Source organism: Oryx dammah, unplaced genomic scaffold (assembly GCF_014754425.2).
Source record: "Oryx dammah isolate SB20612 unplaced genomic scaffold, SCBI_Odam_1.1 HiC_scaffold_24, whole genome shotgun sequence".
Lineage (NCBI taxonomy): Eukaryota > Metazoa > Chordata > Mammalia > Artiodactyla > Bovidae > Oryx > Oryx dammah.
In genome coordinates this window covers 45,885,306-45,907,367 of record NW_024070208.1, presented here as the reverse complement: position 1 = coordinate 45,907,367, position 22,062 = coordinate 45,885,306, and the positions used below count along the sequence as shown (strand labels likewise).

Genomic DNA, 22,062 nt, shown 5'->3' with positions numbered 1-22,062 from the left:
GTCTTGTTCCTGACTTTAGGGGAAATGCTTTCAATTTTTCACCATTGAGGATAATGTTTGCTGTGGGTTTGTCATATATAGCTTTTATAATGTTGAGGTATGTTCCTTCTATTCCTGCTTTCTGGAGAGTTTTTATCATAAATGGATGTTGAATTTTGTCAAAGGCCTTCTCTGCATCTATTGAGATAATCATATGGCTTTTATTTTTCAATTTGTTAATGTGGTGAATTACATTGATTGATTTGCGGATATTGAAGAATCCTTGCATCCCTGGGATAAAGCCCACTTGGTCATGGTGTATGATCTTTTTAATGTGTTGTTGGATTCTGATTGCTGGAATTTTGTTAAGGATTTTTGCATCTATGTTCATCAGTGATATTGGCCTATAGTTTTCTTTTTTTGTAGTATCTTTGTAAGGTTTTGGTATTAGGGTGACGGTGGCCTCATAGAATGAGTTTGGAAGTTTCCCTTCCTCTGCAATTTTCTGGAAGAGTTTGAGTAGGATAGGTGTTAACTCTTCTCTAAATTTTTGGTAGAATTCAGCTGTGAAGCCGTCTGGACCTGGGCTTTTGTTTGCTGGAAGGTTTCTGATTACAGTTTCAATTTCTGTGCCTGTGATGGGTCTGTTAAGATTTTCTATTTCTTCCTGGTTCAGTTTTGGAAAATTGTACTTTTCTAAGAAATTGTCCATTTCTTCCACATTGTCCATTTTATTGGCATATAATTGCTGATAGTAGTCTCTTATGATCCTTTGTATTTCTGTGTTGTCTGTTGTGATCTCTCCATTTTCATTTCTAATTTTATTGATTTGATTTTTCTCTCTTTGCTTCTTGATGAGTCTGGCTAATGGTTTGTCAATTTTATTTGTCCTTTCAAAGAACCAGCTTTTGGCTTTGTTGATTTTTGCTATGGTCTCTTTTGTTTCTTTTGCATTTATTTCTGCCCTAATTTTTAAGATTTCTTTCCTTCTACTAACTCTGGGGTTCTCCAATTCTTCCTTTTCTAGTTGCTTTAGTTGTAGAGTTAGGTTATTTATTTGACTTTTTTCTTGTTTCTCGAGGTATGCTTGTATTGCTATGAACTTTCCTCTTAGCACTGCGTTTATAGTGTCCCACAGGTTTTGGGTTGTTGTGTTTTCATTTTCATTAGTTTCTATGCATATTTTGATTTCTTTTTTGATTTTTTCTGTGATTTGTTGGTTATTCAGAAGCGTGTTGTTCAGCCTCCATATGTTGGAATTTTTAATAGTTTTCCTCCTGTAATTGAGATCTAATCTTAATGCATTATGGTCAGAAAAGATGCTTGGAATGATTTCGATTTTTTGAATTTATCAAGGTTATATTTATGGCCCAGGATGTGATCTATTTTGGAGAAGGTTCCATGAGCACTTGAGAAAAAGGTGAAATTCATTGTTTTGGGGTGAAATGTCCTATAGATATCAATTAGGTCTAACTGGTCTAATGTATCATTTAAAGTTTGCGTTTCTTTGTTAATTTTCTGTTTAGTTGATCTGTCCATATGTGTGAGTGGGGTATTAAAGTCTCCCACTATTATTGTGTTGTTGTTAATTTCCCCTTTCATACTTGTTAGCATTTGTCCTACATATTGCGGTGCTCCTATATTGGGTGCATATATATTTATAATTGTTATATCTTCTTCTTGGATTGATCCTTTGATCATTATGTAGTGGCCTTCTTGGTCTCTTTTCACAGCCTTTGTATTAAAGTCTATTTTATCGGATATGAGTATTGCCACTCCTGCTTTCTTTTGGTCTCTATTTGCGTGGAATATCTTTTTCCAACCTTTCACTTTCAGTCTGTATGTGTCCCTTGTTTTGAGGTGGGTCTCTTGTAAGCAGCATATAGAGGGGTCTTGTTTTTGTATCCATTCGGCCAGTCTTTGCCTTTTGGTTGGGCATTCAACCCATTTATGTTTAAGGTAATTATTGATAAGTATGATCCCGTTACCATTTACTTTATTGTTTTGGGTTCGGGTTTATACACCCTTTTTGTGTTTCCTGTCTAGAGAATATCCTTTAGAATTTGTTGGAGAGCTGGTTTGGTGGTGCTGAATTCTCTCAATTTTTGCTTGTCTGTAAAGCTTTTGATTTCTCCTTCATATTTGAATGAGATCCTTGCTGAGTACAGTAATCTGGGCTGTAGGTTATTTTCTTCCATCACTTTAAGTATGTCTTGCCATTCCCTCCTGGCCTGAAGAGTTTCTATTGAAAGATCAGCTGTTATCCTTATGGGAATCCCCTTGTGTGTTATTTGTTGTTTTCCCCTTGCTGCTTTTAATATTTGTTCTTTGTGTTTGATCTTTGTTAATTTGATTAATATGTGTCTTGGGGTGTTTCGCCTTGGGTTTATCCTATTTGGAACTCTCTGGGTTTCTTGGGCTTGGGTGATTATTTCCTTCTCCATTTTAGGGAAGTTTTCAACTATTATCTCCTCAAGGATTTTCTCATGGTCTTTCTTTTTGTCTTCTTCTTCTGGGACTCCTATAATTCAAATGTTGGAGCGTTTCACATTGTCCTGGAGGTCTCTGAGATTGTCCTCATTTCTTTTAATTTGTTTTTATTTTTTCCTCTCTGATTCATTTATTTCTACCATTCTATCTTCTATTTCACTAATCCTATCTTCTGCCTCCGTTTTTCTACTATTTGTTGCCTCCAGAGTGTTTCTGATCTCATTTATTGCATTATTCATTATATATTGACTCTTTTTTATTTCTTCTAGGTCCTTGTTAAACCTTTCTTGCATCTTCTCAATCCTTGTCTCTAGGCTATTTATCTGTGATTCCATTTTGATTTCAAGATTTTGGATCATTTTCACTATCAATACTTGGAATTCTTTCTCAGGTAGATTCCCTATCTGTTCCTCTTTTGTTTGGTTTGGTGAGCATTTCTCCTGTTCCTTTACCTGCTGAGTATTCCTCTATCTCTTCATCTTGGTTATATTGCTGCATTTGGGGTGGCCTTTTTATATTCTGGTAATTTGTGTAGTTCTCTTTATTATGGAGCTTCCTCACTGTGGGTGGGGTTGTATCAGTGGCTTGTCAAGGTTTCCTGGTTAGGGAGGCTTGTGTTGGAGGTCTGGTGGGTGGAGCTGGGTTTCTTCTCTCTGGAGTGCAGTGGAGTGATCAGTAATGGGTTATGAGATGTCAAAAGTTTTGGAGTAACTTTGAGCTGCCTGTATATTGAAGCTCAGGGGTGTGTTCCTGTGTTGCTGGAGAATTTGCATGGTATGTCTTGTTCTGGAACTTGTTGGCCCTTGGATGGAGCTTGGTTTCAGTGTAGGTATGGAGACATTTGATGAGCTCCTATTGCTTAATGTTCCCTGAATTCAGGAGTTCTCTGATGTTCTCAGGCTTTGGACTTAAGCCTCTTGCTTCTGGTTTTCGGTTTTATTTTTACAGTGGTCTCTAGACTTCTCCATCTATACAGCACCGATGATAAAACATCTAGGTTAAAGATGAAAAGTTTCTCCACATTGAGGGACACCCAGAGAGGTTCTCTGAGTTACATGGAGAAGAGAAGAGGGAGGGGGTAGTTAGAAGTGACTCGAATGAGGTGCAGTGAGATCAAAAGAGGAGAGAGCAAGCTAGTCAATAGTCACTTCTTTATGTGTGCTCCATAGTCTGGACTGCTCAGAGGTATTCATGGAGTTATACAGGGAAGAGGAGAGGGAGGAAGTAGACAGAGGTGGCCAGGAGGATAAGAGAGAGGAATAAAAAGGAGAGAGACAAATCCAGCCAATAACCAGTTCCTTAAGTGTTCTCCACCGTCTGGAACACACCGAGATTCACAGAGTTGGATATAGAAGAGATGGGGGAGGAAAGAGACAGAGGCCACCTGGTGGAGAAAAAGGAGAGTCCAAAGGAGGAGAGAGTGGTCAAGCCAGTAATCTCGCTCTCAGGTAAAATTGGGTAGTGAAGTTTGGGTTTTGAAATGTACAAAATTGACAACAAAAATCAAAAAGCAAAGCTTAAAAATCTAGAGTAGAGGTTGGATTTTCAAAAATACAGTATTAAAGAGAAGAAGCAGAAGGAAAAAAAGAAAAAAAAAAGAAAGAAAAAAAAAGCCACAAGAATTATTAAAAAACACCAACAACAACCACATAAAGACTATATATGGTGTTTGCCTTAAAAAAGTAGAGTCTTTTTTTTTGAAAAGTAATAGTAGGTTATAGAAATAAAAATTAGAGGAGAAATAGAAGACTTAACAATTAAAAAAAAAGTTAGCAAAAAAGAAAAAAAAAAAGGAATGATTGTAAAAATAGTAAAGATATATCTGGCCCTTCTCTGATGTTGTGGGCCATGTGGGGTCACTTCCCAGGCGGTTCCCTCTGTTTAACCTCTTCTGTTTGCTGGCCTCTTCAGTGTCTGAATTCCGTCCTGACACGGGGGGGCGGTGGTGGACACTTTTTTTTTTTTTTTTTTAGGCTCACTAGTTCAGTCGCGCTGTGGGGAGGGGGGGATGCTGCAAACAAATAGCACTGTCGTGGGCACAGTGTCTCAGCCCCGCTGGACCTGTCCCTTCTCAGGGCGCACAAACCGCTCCAGCTCTACGGTGCTCAGCCGGGAACCGTCTGAGGCCAGCCCTAGGCTGCGTGCACTTCCCCTGTCTAAGCCGCTCAGATTCGGCGCTCAGGTAGCCCTCAGAGGCACAGATTCGGTTGGGATTGCGTTTTGTGCCCTTCCCAGGTCCGAGTAGCTCAGGAGTTTGGTGAGCATGGTCGCTGCGACTTGTCGCCTTTTCTGTCTCTGCCGCTCAGTTTTCTGGATGTACTGCTGGTGCTCCTTGTGAGGTGGATGGTGACTGTCTAGCACCCCCAGAAGTCTTTGCAAAGAAGCCTGCCTGCAGTTTGGTAGGTAAAGTCTCTCCAGGGTTGCAATTGCCCCTTTCCAGCTCTTACGGCTCTGGCTGCCTGTCCCCAGCGGGGGATGGTCTGCAGCCAGCTATTTCCGTTCCGTCCTTTGTTCTGTGCGCGGTCCTGGCAGTGTCTTATGTTCAAGCTTTTCGCGTGGTAACTATCCCCCAATCTGGTTTGCTAGCCCAAGTTAGATCGCTCTGGTTACGCGTGGGGCATTCCTGCCCGATTCTTACAAAGCACGGCAGCCTGCGCCTCCCGCGCTTCCCTGCCCTGCCCCCACTTGCTAGTGGCGGATGTAGGGGTCTGTGCTGCTTTTCCGCTGGGGGAGTTACTGTTGAGCTTGTAATCTGTTGGTTTTAATTATTTATTTATTTTTCCTTCCTGTTATGTTGCCCTCTGTGTTTTCAAGGCTCGCCACAGACTCGGCAGGGAGAGTGTTTCCTGGTGTTTGGAAACCTCTCTTTTTAAAATTCCCTTCCCGGGACAGGTTTCCCTTCCTGGGATGGAGCTCCCTCCCCTCCTCCTTTGTCTGTTTTTTTGTCTTTTATATTTTTTCCTACCTGTTTTTGAAGGCAATGATCTGCTTTTCTGGTTGCCTGATGTCCTCTGCCTGCATTCAGAAGTTGTTTTGTGGAGTTAGCTCAGCGTTGAAATGTTCTTTTGAGGAATTTGTGAGGGAGAAAGTGGTCTTCCCATCCTATTCCTCCGCCATCTTAGGACCCTCCCCTGTTAGTTTCTTCTGTGTGTGCTTAGTCACTCAATTGTGTCCAACTATTTGTGACCCCAGGGACTGTAGCATGCCAGGCTCCTCTGACCATGGGATTCTCCAGGCAAGAATACTGGAGTGGGTTGCCATGCCCTTTTCCAGGGGATCTTCCCAACCCAGGGATCAAACCAAGGTCTCTGTGTGGCAGGTGGATTCTTCACTGTCTGAGCCACCAGAGAAGCCCAGTTTCTTCTGTAAGTGAGCTTATATTTCAAAGCATAATAGAGACACAGAAGTAGAGAACAAACCTCATGCTATATTTTTACAGTTACAATCACTAACCTTTCTCCCTACATCTGTATAAGTCAGGGTTCTCCATAATCAGTAGTATAAATATACATATACACAGAGAGAAATGTGCATGCTACCTGGCCCTGTAGAGAATGTAGAGCCTTCAAATGTCCCCACTCCTGTTCCTCTGACAGTCCCTGTGGGCTATAGCAAGGGAGTGGGTGAAATTGCCTCTGATGCAGGTACAGAGTTGGGTCGAATTGGGGCAACCTGCCCATGTGGGTTGCAGCTGTTATTCAGTACAACATTTATACCATCTGTATGGAAACAGAAAGAAACTGCCGGAGTCCATGGGCTGAATTCAAAGCAGTTTGACTGGTGATCACTCAGAAGCCTGGGCCATTGCTCTTTGCATTAATAATTAAGTTATTCTAAAGGGATTGCTGGGCTTCCCTGATGGCTCCCATGGTAAAGCGTCTGCCTTCAATGTGGGAGACCCAGGTTCGATTCCTGGGTTGGGAAGATCCCCTGGAGAAGGAAATGGCAATCCACTCCAGCACTCTTGCCTGGAAAATCCCATGGACAGAGGAGCCTGATAGGCTACAGTCCATGGGGTCACAAAGAGTCGGACACGACTGAGCAACTCCATTAACTCTATGACTTGACAGTGAGAAGCAGAGAGGTAAATGATCATGATTAAACCCTGTGGGGTCAAAATATATGGAAATAAAGTTGGGCTATCTTGCAAGAGACTGAGACTGCCCTCTCTGTTTCAGTCTGCTAGTTCGTACCAGCCTTAGCCTGTATATGGATCCTATGAACTAACACTTCAATAGACACGACAGGTAAAGTACATAGAAAAGCAGCTAGCACAGTGCCTGGTTAAGATGGTGTATTTTCAAGAATGCCAGATTGCCTTTGAAATACAGTGATTTGGTTAATGCTTCACTGAATGTGTTGTTTTAGACTCTAAACAAAGCCCAAGACAACTGCCAAATGAATTTGGCACCACCCACCAGAGTTCCCAACCAGTGAGAAACTGGAAAATTGTATATATTGGTCCTCTCCCTCTGACTGAGGGTTCTCAATGTGCACTTGCTTGTGTGGACACTGTATAACCCGTTTGCACCATTATGGTATTAGAGATGCAAGGTACAATGCACAAATGCCCTGGTAAAATAGACAGTGATTAGTGTCATATTTTAAAGGTCATGCTGTGCAAGACTGGGCTAAAGAAAATGACACTGAATGGAGGCTCTATCTCTCCCATAGTCTGAAGCAGCAGTTTTGGTAGAAAGGAAGAGTAGAATATCAAAGCAGCAACTTAAATGACTACCAGGTAAAACCACCTTGGCCTAGGCACTAACGTGCTATCTCCAGCTTCCATACATTCAAATGAGCAATCAGTAGGGACTATTGCTCCATATGCCAGACTGGAGATGCCAGCTGAGACACCCAACACTATAAAGTTATAGAAATCACACGAAACCACCATTTCTCCATTTTTATGGTGGATCATCACACTATATTGTTGATAAAACCTCATCCAATCACAGCTGGGGAAGATATTCTCTACCAGAATTTGTAATGTGACAGCCCACTGGGATGGTTGAGTTACTCTGCACCCCTGTATAAAGGATAACAGTTGAGTTATCACTGACATCTTGTCCTACTATGAGCTGACCTTGCTGTAAAACCCATTACACCTGGAATAGAGCACTCACCACTGAAAGAGGGGAGAAGATGCAGGCTCTTGTCTGGCATATGCCATCCCACACTTCATCTCCTCACACCTGAGAGTGCTCCCTCCCCCACAAATGTATAATATATGCAAACAGGTCAATTTCCTAAAGTGTCATCTCCCTCTTCTCAAGGCCAGGGGAGCATGCTATTTTTCCCATTGGTACGGTCATTTGGCCTTCATCTTTATTCTTTTCACTGGCCTGGAGGACATTATAACCCTTATAAAATCCACCCAGCAAGCCTCAGTGAGAACCAACAAAGTCTGTCCTTGTTGTTGTTGGTGGTTTAGTCACAAAATTGTGTCCAACTCTTGTCATCCCATGGACTGTAGCTAGCGAGGCTCCTCTTCCCATGGGATTCTCCAGGCAAGAATATTGGATTGGGTTGTCATTTCCTTCTCCAAGTCTGTCCTTACTAGCACTGAAATGTCTCTAATAAGAAAAGCTGTCCTCTAAAATTGGATCGTCTTGGACATTATCACTGCTTTACAAAGAAGCACCTGTGCCATTATCCAAACAGGCTATCGTGTGTCCAGACCTCATAACACTGCTCATGTTGAATCAAATGACGGCACCAGTGAACTCCCTGGATAATCCAACTCCCAACCTAGGGTTCAACAAGGTGTTGTTGTGACCATCTGAACTACGTATATTACTGAATTTGGTTAATGTCTCTATATAACTGTTAAGATTCTGGTTGTGAGTGCAAAGAACTACTTGTCTTTTTAATTTTGGATATCCTGGGGCTTTCCTTATGGTGCTTCAATGCGGATGTTCATTGTGGTACACAGAAGTTTCTCTAGTTGAGGAACATGGCCCTATAGCTCATGTACTTAATATTAACAGTCACAGCACACAGGCTCTCTAGTTACAGCATGTGGGCTTAATCACCCTGCAACATGTGGGATATTAGTTCCCTGACCAGGGATCAAATCCACTTCCCCTGTTTTGAAAAGTCTAAATCATTCAATCATGTCTGACTCTGTGACCCCATGGATTCTCCATCCATGGGATTTTTCAGGCAAGAATACTAGATTCAGTTGCCATTTCCTCCTCCAGGGGATCTTCCCAAGCCAGGGACTGAACCCAAGTCTCCCACATTACAGGCAGACTCTTTACCATCTGAGCCACCAGGGAAGTTGAAAGGCAGATCCTTAACCAGTTGGCCACCAAGGAGGTCCCTAGACCTACTTGAGTTGTAGTCACCCAAGGCACCACATAAGTAAATTCCATTATCAAAATACGTACCTACCAGTTTGGAGTGGCTTGCCTTTTTCTTTGGTCTGTCCTCATCTTTAGTGTATGGGGATCAGTTTCAGATTATACCTGGGGAGTTCTCAAGGTTGCAAAACGTTTATTTTTTGTTGGTTGTAAAATAACTTTATTTCACAGTTTGTATATTACACTGACTTCTGGTATCCATTGTTATTATGATAAGGTGGTTTGAACATTATTCTTTGTAGGCAATTTGTTTTTTCCCTCTGAATGCTTTTAATAACTTTTATTTGTTGCTTTGAAGCTTGAATATAATGTTTATAAGTACAAACTATTTCTATTTACTGTATTTGGGAACATATATCTTCCCAAATAATTGAGGAGGTGTTTTTATTTAAGTTAGAAAATTCTAAGCCATTATGTCTCCAAATAATACTTCTATTTTTAGCATTTTCTAACAACTTCCTTGAATCCTAATTTAGTTCTAAGTTAGACTTTTCTATTAATGTCTAGATTTCTTAACCTTCATAGATACATGCCATTTCTTTAACTCTGCTTCAGAGTTGTCATTCAACCTAAGTTTACAGTTTGCTCTTTAAAACTTTCATATAATTTCTGATGGCAATAACCATACTTTTCTTTTAGGAAATTCTGTTTGGTATCTTTCAAATCTTCTTAGTCATTCTTGATACTTTTTCTTTATGTGTTTGGTACTTTTGTTTCTTTATGTATTGTGATACTGTTGTTATTAATAACTCAGTCGAGTCCAGCTATTTGCAACCCCATGGACTGCAGCATGCCAGACTTCCTTGTCCTTCACCATAGCCCAGAGCTGGCTCAAACTCATGTCCATGGGGTCAGTAATGCCATCCACCCATCTCATCCTCTGTCATCCCCTTCTTCTCCTACCCCAGTCTTTCCCAGCTTCAGGATCTTTTCTAATAAGTCAGCTCTTCACATCAGGTGGCCAAAATATTGGAGCTTCAGCATCAGTCCTTCCAATGAATATTCAGGGTTGATTTCCTTTAGGATTATCTGGTTTGATCTCCTTGCAGTCTAAGAACGCTTAAGAGTCTTTTCCAACACCACAGCTCAAAAGCACCATTTCTTCAGTATTCAGCCTTCTTTATGGTCCAACTCTCATATCCATACATGACTATTGGAAACTTTGACTATACAGACCTTTTTCAGCAAAGTAATGTCTTTGCTTTTAAATATGCTGTCTAGGTTTGACATAGTTTTTCTTCCAAGGAGCAAGTGTCTTTTAATTTCATGGCTGCAGGTACTATCTGAAGTGAATTTGGAGCTAAAGAAAATAAAGTCTGTCACTGTTTCCATTATTTCCCCATCTATTTGCCATAAAGTGATGGGACCAAATGCCTTGGATTCCCTGCTAGTTCAGCCAGTAAAGAATCTTCCTGCAATGCAGGAGACCTAGGGTTGATCCCTGGGTCTGAGAGATCACCTGGAGAAGGGAATGGCAATTCACTCCAGTATTCTTGCCTGGAGAATCCCATGGACAGAGGAGCCAGGCAGGCTACAGTCCATGGGATAGCAAAGAGTCAGACATGACTGAGTGACTAACACCTTCATTGATATATATATATATTACATTTTAATTCTGTTTCTAATAATTTAGTATCTAATATTATTGAGGTCTGATTTTGCATTAAGTCTATTTCTGATTCTCTCTAAAGTCTTTCATTTTTTTTCCTCTTTTTAAATTTAATTAATTAATTTATTTTGATTAGAGGTTTATTATTTTACAATATTGTGGTGGTTTTTGCCATACATTGACATGAATCAGCCATGAGTGTACATGTGCTCCCATCCTGAAAGCCCCTCCCACCTCCTTCCCCATCCCATACCTCTGGGTTGGCCAAGTGCACCAGCTTTGAGTGCCCTGTTTCATGTATTGAACCTGGAATGGTGATCTATTTCACATATGGTAATATACATGTTTCAATGCTATTCTCTCAAAGCATCCCACCCTCGCCTTCTCCCACAGAGTCCAAAAGTTTGGTTTTTATATCTGTGTCTCTTTTGCTGTCTTACATATCAGGTCATCATTACCATCTTTCTAAATTCCATATATACGCATTTGTGTACCATATTGTTCTTTTTATATCTGACTTACTTCACTCTGTATAATAAGCTCCAGTTTCATGCACCTCATTAGAAATGATTCAAATGCATTCTTTTTAATAGCTGAGTAATATTTCATTGTATATATGTACCACAACTTTCTTATATATTCATCTGCTGATGGACTACTAGGTTGCTTCCATATCCTAGGTATTGCAAACAGTGCTGTGATGAACATTGGGGTACACGTGTCTCTTTCAATTCTGGTTTTCTCAGTGTGTATGCCCAACAGTGGGATTGCTGGATCATATGACAGTTCTATTTCCAGGTTTTTAAGGAATCTCCACAGTGGCTGTACTAGTTTGCATTCCCACCAACAGTGTAAGAGTGTTCCTTTTTCTCCCCACCCTTTCCAGCATTTATTGTTTGTAGACTTTTTGATAGCAGCCATTATGACTGGCATGAGATGGTACCTCACTGTGGTTTTGATTCACGTTTTTTCTGATAATGAGTGATATTCAGCATGTTTTCATGTGTTTGTTAGCTATCTGTATGTCTTCTTTGGATAAATGTCTGTTTAGTTCTTTAGCCCATTTTTTGATTGGTTGTTTATTTTTCTAGAATTGAGCTGCATGAGCTGTTTGTATATTTTGAGACTAATTCTTTGTCAGTTCCTTCATTTGCTATTATTTTCTCTCAATCTGAAGGCTGTCTTTTCACCTTGCTTACAGTTTTCTTCGTTGTGCAAAAGCTTTTAAGTTTAATTAGGTCCCATTTGTTTATTTTTGCTTCTATTTCTGTTACTCTGGGAGGGGGTTCATAGAGGATCCTGCTGTGATTTATGTCACAGAGTGTTTTTCCATATGTTTTTTCTAGGAGTTTTATAGTCTCTGGTCTTATGTTTAGCTCTTTAATTCATGTTGAGTTTATTTTTGTGTATGGTAGTAGAAAATGTTCTAGTTTCATTCTTTTACTGGTTGACAGGTTTCCCAGCACCACTTGTTAGAGAGATGGTCTTTTCTCCATTGTATATTTTACTCCTTTGTCAAAGATAAGGTGTCCATCAGTTCAGTGGTTCAGTCGTGTCCGACTCATTGTGACCCTATGAATTGCAGCACGCCAGGCGTCCCTGTCCATCACCAACTCCCAGACTTCATTCAAACATGCATCCATCTAGTCGGTGATGCCAGCCAGGCATCTCATCCTCTGTCGACCCCTTCTCCTGCCCCCAATCCCTCCCAACATCAGAGTCTTTTCCAATGAGTCAACTCTTTGCATGAGGTGGCCAAAGTACTGGAGTTTCAGCTTTACCATCATTCCTTCCAAAGAACACCCAGGGTTGATCTCCTTCAGAATGGACTGGTTGGATCTCCTTGCAGTTCAAGGGACTCTCAAGAGTCTTCTCCAAAACCACAATTCAAAAGCATCAATTCTTTGGCGCTCAGCTTTCTTCACAATCCAACTCTCACATCCATACAAGACTTACTAGAAAAACCATAGCCTTGACTAGTCGGACCTTTGTTGGCAAAGTAATGTCTCTGCTTTTGAATGAAGTGATGGGAACAGATGCCATGATCTTCGTTTTCTGAATGTTGAGCTTTAAGCCAACTTTTTCACTCTCCACTTTCACTTTCATCAAGAGGCTTTTGAGTTCCTCTTCACTTTCTGCCATAAGGGTGGTGTCATCTGCATATCTGAGGTTATTGATATTTCTCATGGCAATCTTGATAACAGCTTGTGCATCTTCCAGACCAGCGTTTTTCACGATGTACTCTGCATATAAGTTAAATAAGCAGGGTGACAATATACAGCCTTTTCTTATTTGGACCCAGTCTATTGTTCCATGTCCAGTTCTAACTGTTGCTTCCTGATCTGCATATAGGTTTCTTGTCCAGTTCTAACTGTTGCTTCCTGACTTGCATATACACAGGTCAGGTGGTTTGGTATTCCCATCTCTTGAAGAATTTTCCACAGTTTATTGTGATACACACAGACAAAAGCTTTGGCATAGTCAATAAGGCAGAAATAGATGTTTTTCTGGGACTCTCTTGTTTTGTTGATGATCCAACAGATGTTGGCAATTTGATCTCTGGTTCCTCTGCCTTTTCTAAAACCAGCTTGAACATCAAGACGTTCACGGTTCATGTATTGCTGAAGCTTGGAGAATTTTGAGCATTACTTTGCTAGCGTGTGATATGAGTGCAGTTGTGCAGTAGTTTGCGCATTCTTTTGCATTGCCTTTCTTTGGGACTGGAATGAAAACTGACCTTTTCCAGTCCTATGACCACTGCTGAGATTTTCAAATTTGCTGGCATATTGAGTGCAGCACTTTCACAGCATCATCTTTCAGGATTTGAAATAGCTCCACTGGAATTCCATCCCCTCCACTACCTTTGATCATAATGATGCTTTCTAAGGCTCACTTGACTTCACATTCCAGCATGTCTGGCTCTAGGTGAGTGATCACACCATCGTGATTATCTAGGTCTTGAAGATCCTTATTGTACAGTTCTTCTGTGTATTCTTGCCAATTCTTCTTAATATCTTCTGCTTCTGTTAGGTCCAGACCATTTCTGTCCTTTATCAAGCCCATCTTTGCATGAAATGTTCCCTTGGTATCTCTAATCTTCTTGAAGAGATCTCTAGTCTTTCCCATTCTGTTGTTTTGCTCTATTTCTTTGCATTGATCGCTGAAGAAGGCTTTTTTTTTTTTTTTTTTATCTCTCCTTGCTATTCTTTGGAACTCTGCATTCAGATGCTTATATCTTTCCTTTTCTCTTTTGCGTTTCACTTCTTTTTTCACAGCTATTTGTAAAGCCTCCCCAGAGAGCCATTTGCTTTTTTGTATTTCTTTTCCATGGGGATGGTCTTGATCCCTGTCTCCTGTACAACGTCATGAACCTCCATCCATAGTTCATCAGGCACTCTATCTATCAGATCTAGTCCCTTAAATCTATTTCTCACTTCCACTGTATAATCTTAAGGGATTTCATTTAGGTCATACCCAAATGGTCTAGTGGTTTTCCCTACTTCCTTCAATTTATGTCTGAATTTGGCAATAAGGAGTTCATGATCTGAGCCACAGTCAGCTTCCAGTCTTGTTTTTGCTGATTGTATAGAGCTTTTCCATCTTTGGCTGCAAAAAATATAATCAATCTGATTTCAGTGTTGACCCTCTGGTGATGTCCATGTGTAGAGTCTTCTCTTGTGTCGTTGGAAGAGGGTGTTTGTTATGACCAGTGTGTTCTCTTGGCAAAATTCTATTAGCCTTTGCCATGCTTCATTCTGCATTCCAAGGCCAAATTTGCCTGTTACTCCAGGTGTTTCTTGACTTCTTACTTTTGCATTCCAGTCCCCTATAATGACAAGGACATCTTATTTGGCTGTTAGTTCTAAAAGGTCTTGTTGGTCTTCATAGAACCGTTCAACTTCAGCTTCTTTAGCATTATTGGTTGGGGCATAGACTTGGATTACTGTAGTATTGAATGGTTTGCCTTGGAGATGAACAGAGATCATCCTGTCGTTTTTGAGATTGCCTCCAAGTACTGTATTTTGGACCCTTTTGTTGTCCATGATGGCTACTCCTTTTCCTCTAAGGGATTCCTGCCCGCAGTAGTAGATATAATGGTCATCTGAGTTAAATTCACCCGTTCCAGTCCATTTTAGTTTGCTGAATCCTAGAATGTCGACGTTCACTCCTGCCATCTCCTGTTTGACCACTTCCAATTTGCCTTGATTCATGGACCTGCATTCCAGTTTCCTATGCAATATTGCTCTTTACAGCATTGGACCTTGCTTCTATCACCAGTCACATCCACAACTGGGTATTGTTTTTGCTTTGGCTCCTCCCTTCATTCTTTCTGGAGTGATTTCTCCACTGATCTCCAGTAGCATATTGGACACCTACCTATCTGGGGAGTTCCTCTTTCAGTATTCTATCATTTTGCCTTTTCATACTGTTCATGGAGTTCTCAAGGCAAGAATACTGAAGTGGTTTTCCATTTCCTTCTTCAGTGGACCACATTCTGTCAGACCTCTCCACCATGACCCACCTGTCTTGGGAGAAATTAAGGAAACAATCTCATTCACCAATATGATGAAAAGAATAAAATACTTAGGAATAAATCTACCTAAAGAAACAAAAGTCCTATATATAGAAAACTATAAAACACTGATGAAAGAAATCAAAGATGACACAAATAGATGAAGAAATATACCATGTTCCGTTTTGTTCCATTGATCTATATTTCTGTCTTTGTTCCAGTATCATACTGTCTTGATAACTGTAGTTTTTTAGTATTGTCTGAAGTCAGGCAGGTTGATTCCTCAGTTCCATTCTTCTTTTCAAGATTGGTTTGGCTACTCAAGGTTTTTTGTATTTCCATACAAATTGTGAAATTATTTTTTCTAGTTCTCTGAAAAATACCCTTGGTAACTTGATAGGGATTGCACTCAATCTATAGATTGCTTTGGGTAGTATATTCATTTTCACTATATTGATTCTTCCAATCCATGAACATGGTATATTTCTCCATCTATTTGTGTCATTTTGATTTCTTTCATCAATGTTTTATAGTTTTCTATATATAGGTCTTTTGTTTCTTTAGGTAGATTTATTCCTAAGTATTTTATTCTTTTCATCATATTGGTAAATGGGATTGATTCCTTAATTTCTCTTTCTGTTTTCTCATTGTTAATGTATAGGAATGCAAAAGATTTCTATGTACTAATTATATATCCTTCAAATTTACTATATTCATTGATTAACTCACATAATTTTCTGGTGGTGTCTTTATGGTTTTCTATGTACAGGATCATGTCATCTGCAAACAGTGAGAGTTTAACTTCGTTTCCAATCTGGATTCCTTTTATTTCATTTTCTTCTCTGATTTCTGTGGCTGAAACTTCCAAAACTATGTTGAATAGTAGTGGTGACAGTGGGCACCCTTGCCTTGTTCCTGTAAAGTTTTATTTCTTAATAATTTAAAAAAAATCACGTTTGTTAAAACTCTGTGGGAATAATTTAAAGTTGGGTTTGAGAATGTAGTACTGCATGAAAGAATTTTATTTCCTTATGCCAAGTATCTAAGACATTTAAATTTAATTTAAATTAACTTAAAACTCCTAACTTGTAGTTTCTTAGTTCATAGAGATAGAGTAATCTGAGCAATCATTTCCAAAGAGCTTTTAATTTCTTATTGTTCTCCATATTATTATTGCTATATGGTGTATCACAGCCTATGTTATTAACTGCAACATTACACAGTTTTTATTTTTGTTGAAACAGTCAACTACATTTTACTTTAAATAATGAGACAAAATGTCTGATATTTACTTACAGAGTTATCATTTCCTATTAGCTTCATTCTTTGGCAAGCCTTTTTTTAGCCAGTATCATTTCTTTTCTGCCCCAAAGGACTTCCTTTAACATTTCTTTTAGTGTGTGTCTGCTGGTGATGTTTTTCCCCCACTTTAGCATGTCTCAAAAGCCTCTTTGCTCTCATTTATGAAGTAAATATCCATAAGTATAAAATTCTAGATTGATAGCTTTTTAAAGGTACTTTGACTTTGTTGTTTTATTGTCTTCTCACTTACATTGTTTCTGACAAGAAATCTGTGGTATTCCTTATCTTTATTTGTCCATAATGTTTTTTTCTTTTTGGATGCTTTTAAAATGTTTTCTTTATTACATGTTCTGTGCAATTTGATTATGATATACTTTTGTGTAGTTTCCTTTATATATTTCTCATGTTTAAGGTTTGTTGAGATTCTTAGATCTGTTGATTTATACTTTTATTAGGTTTGAGACATTGGAGTCATTATTTCTTGTAAGGCTTTTCTTCCTCCCTTTCTCCTTCCTTCAAGTATTCTAAATGTATGTACATTAGACTGCTTGAAGTTGACCCACTCTTCATGTTTTTTTGGGCAAATTTTTCTTTAGAATTTTATTTTATTTTTTAAAACTTTTATTTTGTATTGGGGTATAGTCAAATAATAATGTTGTGATAGTTTCAGATGAACAGCAAATTGACTCAACCATACATATACATGTATCCATTCTGTAACTTTTAATCTTATCTTAATCTCATCTAGTGACACTTTATCTCAGACATTTTTGTGTTATCTTCTAGAAGGTTGATTTGGGTCCTTTAAAAAATGCATTCCATGTCTTAATATGGTCAGCATTTTGGTATGCAATATAATTTTACTGTCTTAATCCCTTGTTCTCTGATTATAAGATCTACCAGCTCTGTATAACTTTAAATTGATTGATTTTTCTCTTCCTTACATTTCAAACATTTCTGCTTCATTGTACAGCTGGTAATTTATTTTTATATGCCAGTCATTGTAAATTTTAATTTATTAGATTCTGGGTATTTTAAATTCCTATAGATGTTTTAGAATTTTGTTCTTGGATGATGTGTCAGAGTACTTAGATCCAGGCAAAGTTTCAATGATTCTCTAGGAAAACACACATGGCTCAGTGTATGTCATACATGTACCTGAATGTTATCATGAAGGAAGAAAAAAAAAAAAAGTAAAATCAGCAAAGAGGAAAGTCACATGGGGCAGAAACTAGGGCCAAGTTTTTAAGGGTCCTCCCAGAGTGGAATCACAAAGGACATTCATAAGCCCCCCAGCAATGAGTTGTGACAGCATAAGTGAAAACATTTTCAACCAGGGAAGTACTCCCAGTCCATCAAGTACCCAAATCCCCTAGTCCCAAGTGAAAGGAAGATGTGCAGCATAAGCCATGTTTCTGTTCAACCAGCTTAGGCACAGTTAGTCACTCCTATTAGTTTATGGTAAGAAATCTTCCCTAAACCTAACTTCCTGGATGCCAGTCTATGCCACTCTTGTATGCAGGTCTTTCAAAGGATAGCAGTCAGGACTTCTATATTAACTCTTTTCTGCACAGATGCTATTAAGTTACTCAGAAACAGTTTTGTTCTTTCCAATCTTTATTTGAATTTTTCTCAGTGGGACTGGAACACTGGTTAGTGGCGAATTATTTCCCACTACTGAAACCAGATAGTTTGAATACTTTACCTAATAGTGCATAAACTGTAGGTTTTAGAGTCTGGCTTGTAGGAATGAGCACTCTTTCACAGACTGGTGAGTCTCAGGTACAGTCCGATATTATTTTGTGGATGTTTCTTTGTCAGCCTCACATAATGTTGCTGAAAACTCGAAAGAAATACTCTATAGGTATCCTAAGTCTCTCTCTGTGCATCCATTTCTTTGCTGATACTCTGTCCTTTGAATGGGCTTCCCCTGTGGCTCAGCTGGTAAAGAGTCTTCCTGCAATGTGGGAGACCTGGGCTCGATCCTGCGGTTGGGAAGATATCCTGGAGAAGGGAACAGCTACCTACTCCAGTAGTCTGGCCTGGAGAAGTCTATGGTCTGTGTAGTCCAGGGGGTCACAAAGAGTCGCACACGACTGAGTGACTATCATTTTCACTGTCATGTGAACTCAGGTTGCTTTGTTCTCCCCACAGTATGCGCTTCATCTCCTCAGTCAGAGAGTCCTGCAGGCTGTGCCTATTTTTCCTCCTTGTGACAGCTTGAAAACTTTCTCCATGTAGTAAGCTTTAGCAATCTAAAGACTTCTCTTTTTATTTTCTTTCTCTCAGAGAATACTGTCTTTTAATGCCAAATGTCTATCTATGTCTTGAAAATTTTGTTTCATGTATTTAGCATGTTTGTTATTTTAAGGCTGAAGGATAAATCTGGTCCTATTATCCTATCTTGGCCAGAGGCGAAGATTTCTCAGGAAAGATGAATTTAAGTAGTTACCTGTCATAGTATGGGGCTTCCCTGGTGGCTCAGAGGTTAAAGCATCTGCCTGGAATGCGGGAGACCCAGGTTTGATCCCTGGGTAGGGAAGATCCCCTGGAGAAGGAAATGGCAACCAGCTCCAGTACTTTTGCCTGGAGAATCCCATGGAGGGAGGAGCCTGGTAGGCTACATAAAGTCCACGGGGTCACAAAGAGTCAGACACAACTGAGCAATTTCACTTTGTCACAGTATAGCATAAGAAAGATAGATATACATAGTCTCATTTTGAAGGTCTATTATTAGGTTCCATTCAGTTCAGTCGCTCAGTCATGTCTGACTCTTTGCGACCCCATGAATCACAGTACGCCAGGCCTCCCTGTCCATCACCAACTCCTGGAGTTCACTCAGATTCACATCCATCGAGTCAGTGATGCCATCCAACCATCTCATCCTTGGTCGTCCCCTTCTCCTCCTGCCCCCAATCCCTCCTAGCATCAGAGTCTTTTCCAATGAGTCAACCCCTCGCATGAGGTGGTCAAAGTACTGGAGTTTCAGCTTTAACATCATTCCTTCTAAAGAAATCCCAGGGCTGATCTCCTTCAGAATGGACTGGTTGGATTTCCTTGAAGTCCAAGGGACCCTCAAGAGTCTTCTCCAAAACCACAGTTCAAAAGCATCAATTCTTCAGTGCTCAGCCTTCTTAACAGTCCAACTCTCACATCCATACATGACTACTGGAAAAACCATAGCCTTGACTAGATGGACCTTTGTTGGCAAAGTAATGTCTCTGCTTTTGAATATGCTATCTAGGTTGGTCATAACTTTCCTTCCAAGGAGTAAGCGTCTTTTAATTTCATGGCTGCACTCACCATCTGCAGTGATTTTGGAGCCCCCCCAAATAAAGTCTGACACTGTTTCCACTGTTTCCACATCTATTTCCCATGAAATGATGGGACTGGATGCCATGATCTTCGTTTTCTGAATGTTGAGCTTTAAGCCAACTTTTTCACTCTCCTCTTTCACTTTCATCAAGAGGCTTTTGAGTTCCTCTTCACTTTCTGCCATAAGGGTGGTGTCATCTGCATATCTAAGGTTATTGATATTTCTCCCAGCAATCTTAATTCCAACTTGTGTTTCTTCCAGTCCAGCGTTTCTCATGATGTACTCTTCATAGAAGTTACATAAGCAGGGTGACAATATACAGCCTTGATGTACTCCTTTTCCTATTTAGAACCAGTCTGTTGTTCCATGTCCAGTTCTAACTGTTGCTTCCTGACCTGCATACAGATTTCTCAAGAGGCAGGTCAGGTGGTCTGGTATTCCCATCTCTCTCAGAATTTTCCACAGTTTATTGTTAGGTTAGCCTCCAGTTATGCTATCCTTTCCTTTTATAAGATTGTCTTCTTTTTTCTGCCCTTGATTCCCATGCTTAATCACCTGAACATTTTTTAGTAATGCTATCTCTTATTTAGCTCTCATACAAAGTTTTCAGGTTCACTCTGTGTCAAGTCCTGTGTATTCCAGAAGCTTTGAGTGCTGTGATTTTTATTTTCCTAAAATGTTTAATTTTTTAAAGTAACACTTGACTTAAACTATACAGTGTAGCTAGACCATCACCTTCTCTGTCCTATCTTTGTCTTATTATCTCCTCTTTCATGCATTGGAGAAGGAAATGGCAACCCACTCCAATATCCTTGCCTGGAGAATCCCAGAGACAGAGGAGCCTGGTGGGCTGCCGTCTATGGGGTCACACAGAGTCGGACATGACTGAAGCGACTTAGTAGTAATAGTAGTAGTAACGTTAATTATGAATCAGGTCGGGTGGTAACTTGACCTTGATCATTTTAAAGTGATCCCTCCTGTTCAACAAAGGTCAAAACTCTTCTTGACTCTCACAAGGCATTGTACTCTATGATTATATCTAAAATTATTTATAATACTTTTTAAAACTTCTTTTCTTTGAAAATGAAGCCTGTATGAAAACAAATTTTGTCTTTTTTTTATTTATGTCATAAATCTCAGTCTTGGGAATGATTTCTAATATTTGATTAATAAATGTTTGCTAAAATCATTATCAAATTTTGAACTGAATTTTCTATTATCTAAAGTAATCTCTTATTTTATATATGAAAATAATTGTGACATCCAATGAAAACAGCAGTGTAGTTTTGTAAAGCATCCAGGGAAGAAACATGGGGCAAAGCTTCCTTGGGAGGATGGATCACTGAAGGTAGTGAAGGTGAGGGATAAGCACAGAGCTGACAGATATTGCCTATGTAAGGAAAGAGAAGGTGAAACTGTCAATACTTGGAGAGCACATGGCTTTGGCAAGAATAAAACAACACAATTCTGTGGCTTATGAATTCTTAATCTTAGTATTGAGAAATGGTATGGATTTAACAGAAAAAGAAAATATTAGGAAGAGGCGGCAAGAGTACACAGAAGGACTATTAAAAAAAAAAATCTTCAAACTCAGATAATCACAATGGTGTGATCACTCACCCAGAGCCAGACATCCTAGAATGTGAAGTCAAGTGGGCCTTATGAAACATCACTATGAACAAAGCTAGTGGAGGTGATGGAATTCCAGTTGAGTTATTTCAAATCCTAAAAAATGATGCTGTGAAAGAGCTGTACTCAATATGCCAGCAAATTTGGAAAACTAAGCAGTGGCTACTGATTGGAAAAAGTCAGTTCTCATTCCAATCCCAAAGAATGGCAATGCCAAAGAATGCTCAAACTATCACACAATTGCATTCATGTCACATGCTAGTAAAGTAATGCTCAAAATTCTCCAAACCAGGGTTCAACAGTGAACCGTGAAATTCCAGATGTTCAAGCTGGTTTTAGAAAAGGCAGAGGAACCAGAGATCAAATTGCCAACATCTGTTGGATCATCAAAAAAACAAGTGAGTTCCAGAAAAACATCTACTTCTGCTTTATTGACTATACCAAAGTCTTTGACTGTGTGGATCACAACAAACTGTGGAAAATTCTGAAAAAGATGAGAATATCAGACCACCTGACCTGCCTTCTGAGAAATCTGTATGCAGGTCAGGAAGCAACGGTTAGAACTGGACATGGAACAACAGACTGATTCCATTAGAGAAAGGAGTATGTCAAAGCTGTTTATTGTCACCCTCCTTGTTTAACTTATTTGCAGAGTACATCATGTAAAATGCCAGGCTGGATGAAGCATAATTTGGATTCTAGATTGCCTGGAGAAATACCAATAACCTCAGATATGCAGATGACACTACCCTTATGGCAGAAAGCAAAGAACTAAAGAGCCTCTTGATGATAGTGAAAGAGGAGAGTGAAAAAGCTGCCTTAAACTCAACATTCAGAGAACTAAGATCATGATATCCAG

The 22,062-nt window shown here is 39.5% G+C and overlaps 1 non-coding gene across 1 annotated transcript; it reads left to right on the top strand.

The window, feature by feature from the left end:
* The first annotated feature begins 18,728 nt into the window (after window positions 1-18,728).
* On the top strand, window positions 18,729-18,800 carry TRNAS-GGA. The gene has a single exon. It is a non-coding gene; the product is annotated as a tRNA-Ser (tRNA).
* Window positions 18,801-22,062: the final 3,262 nt, after the last annotated feature.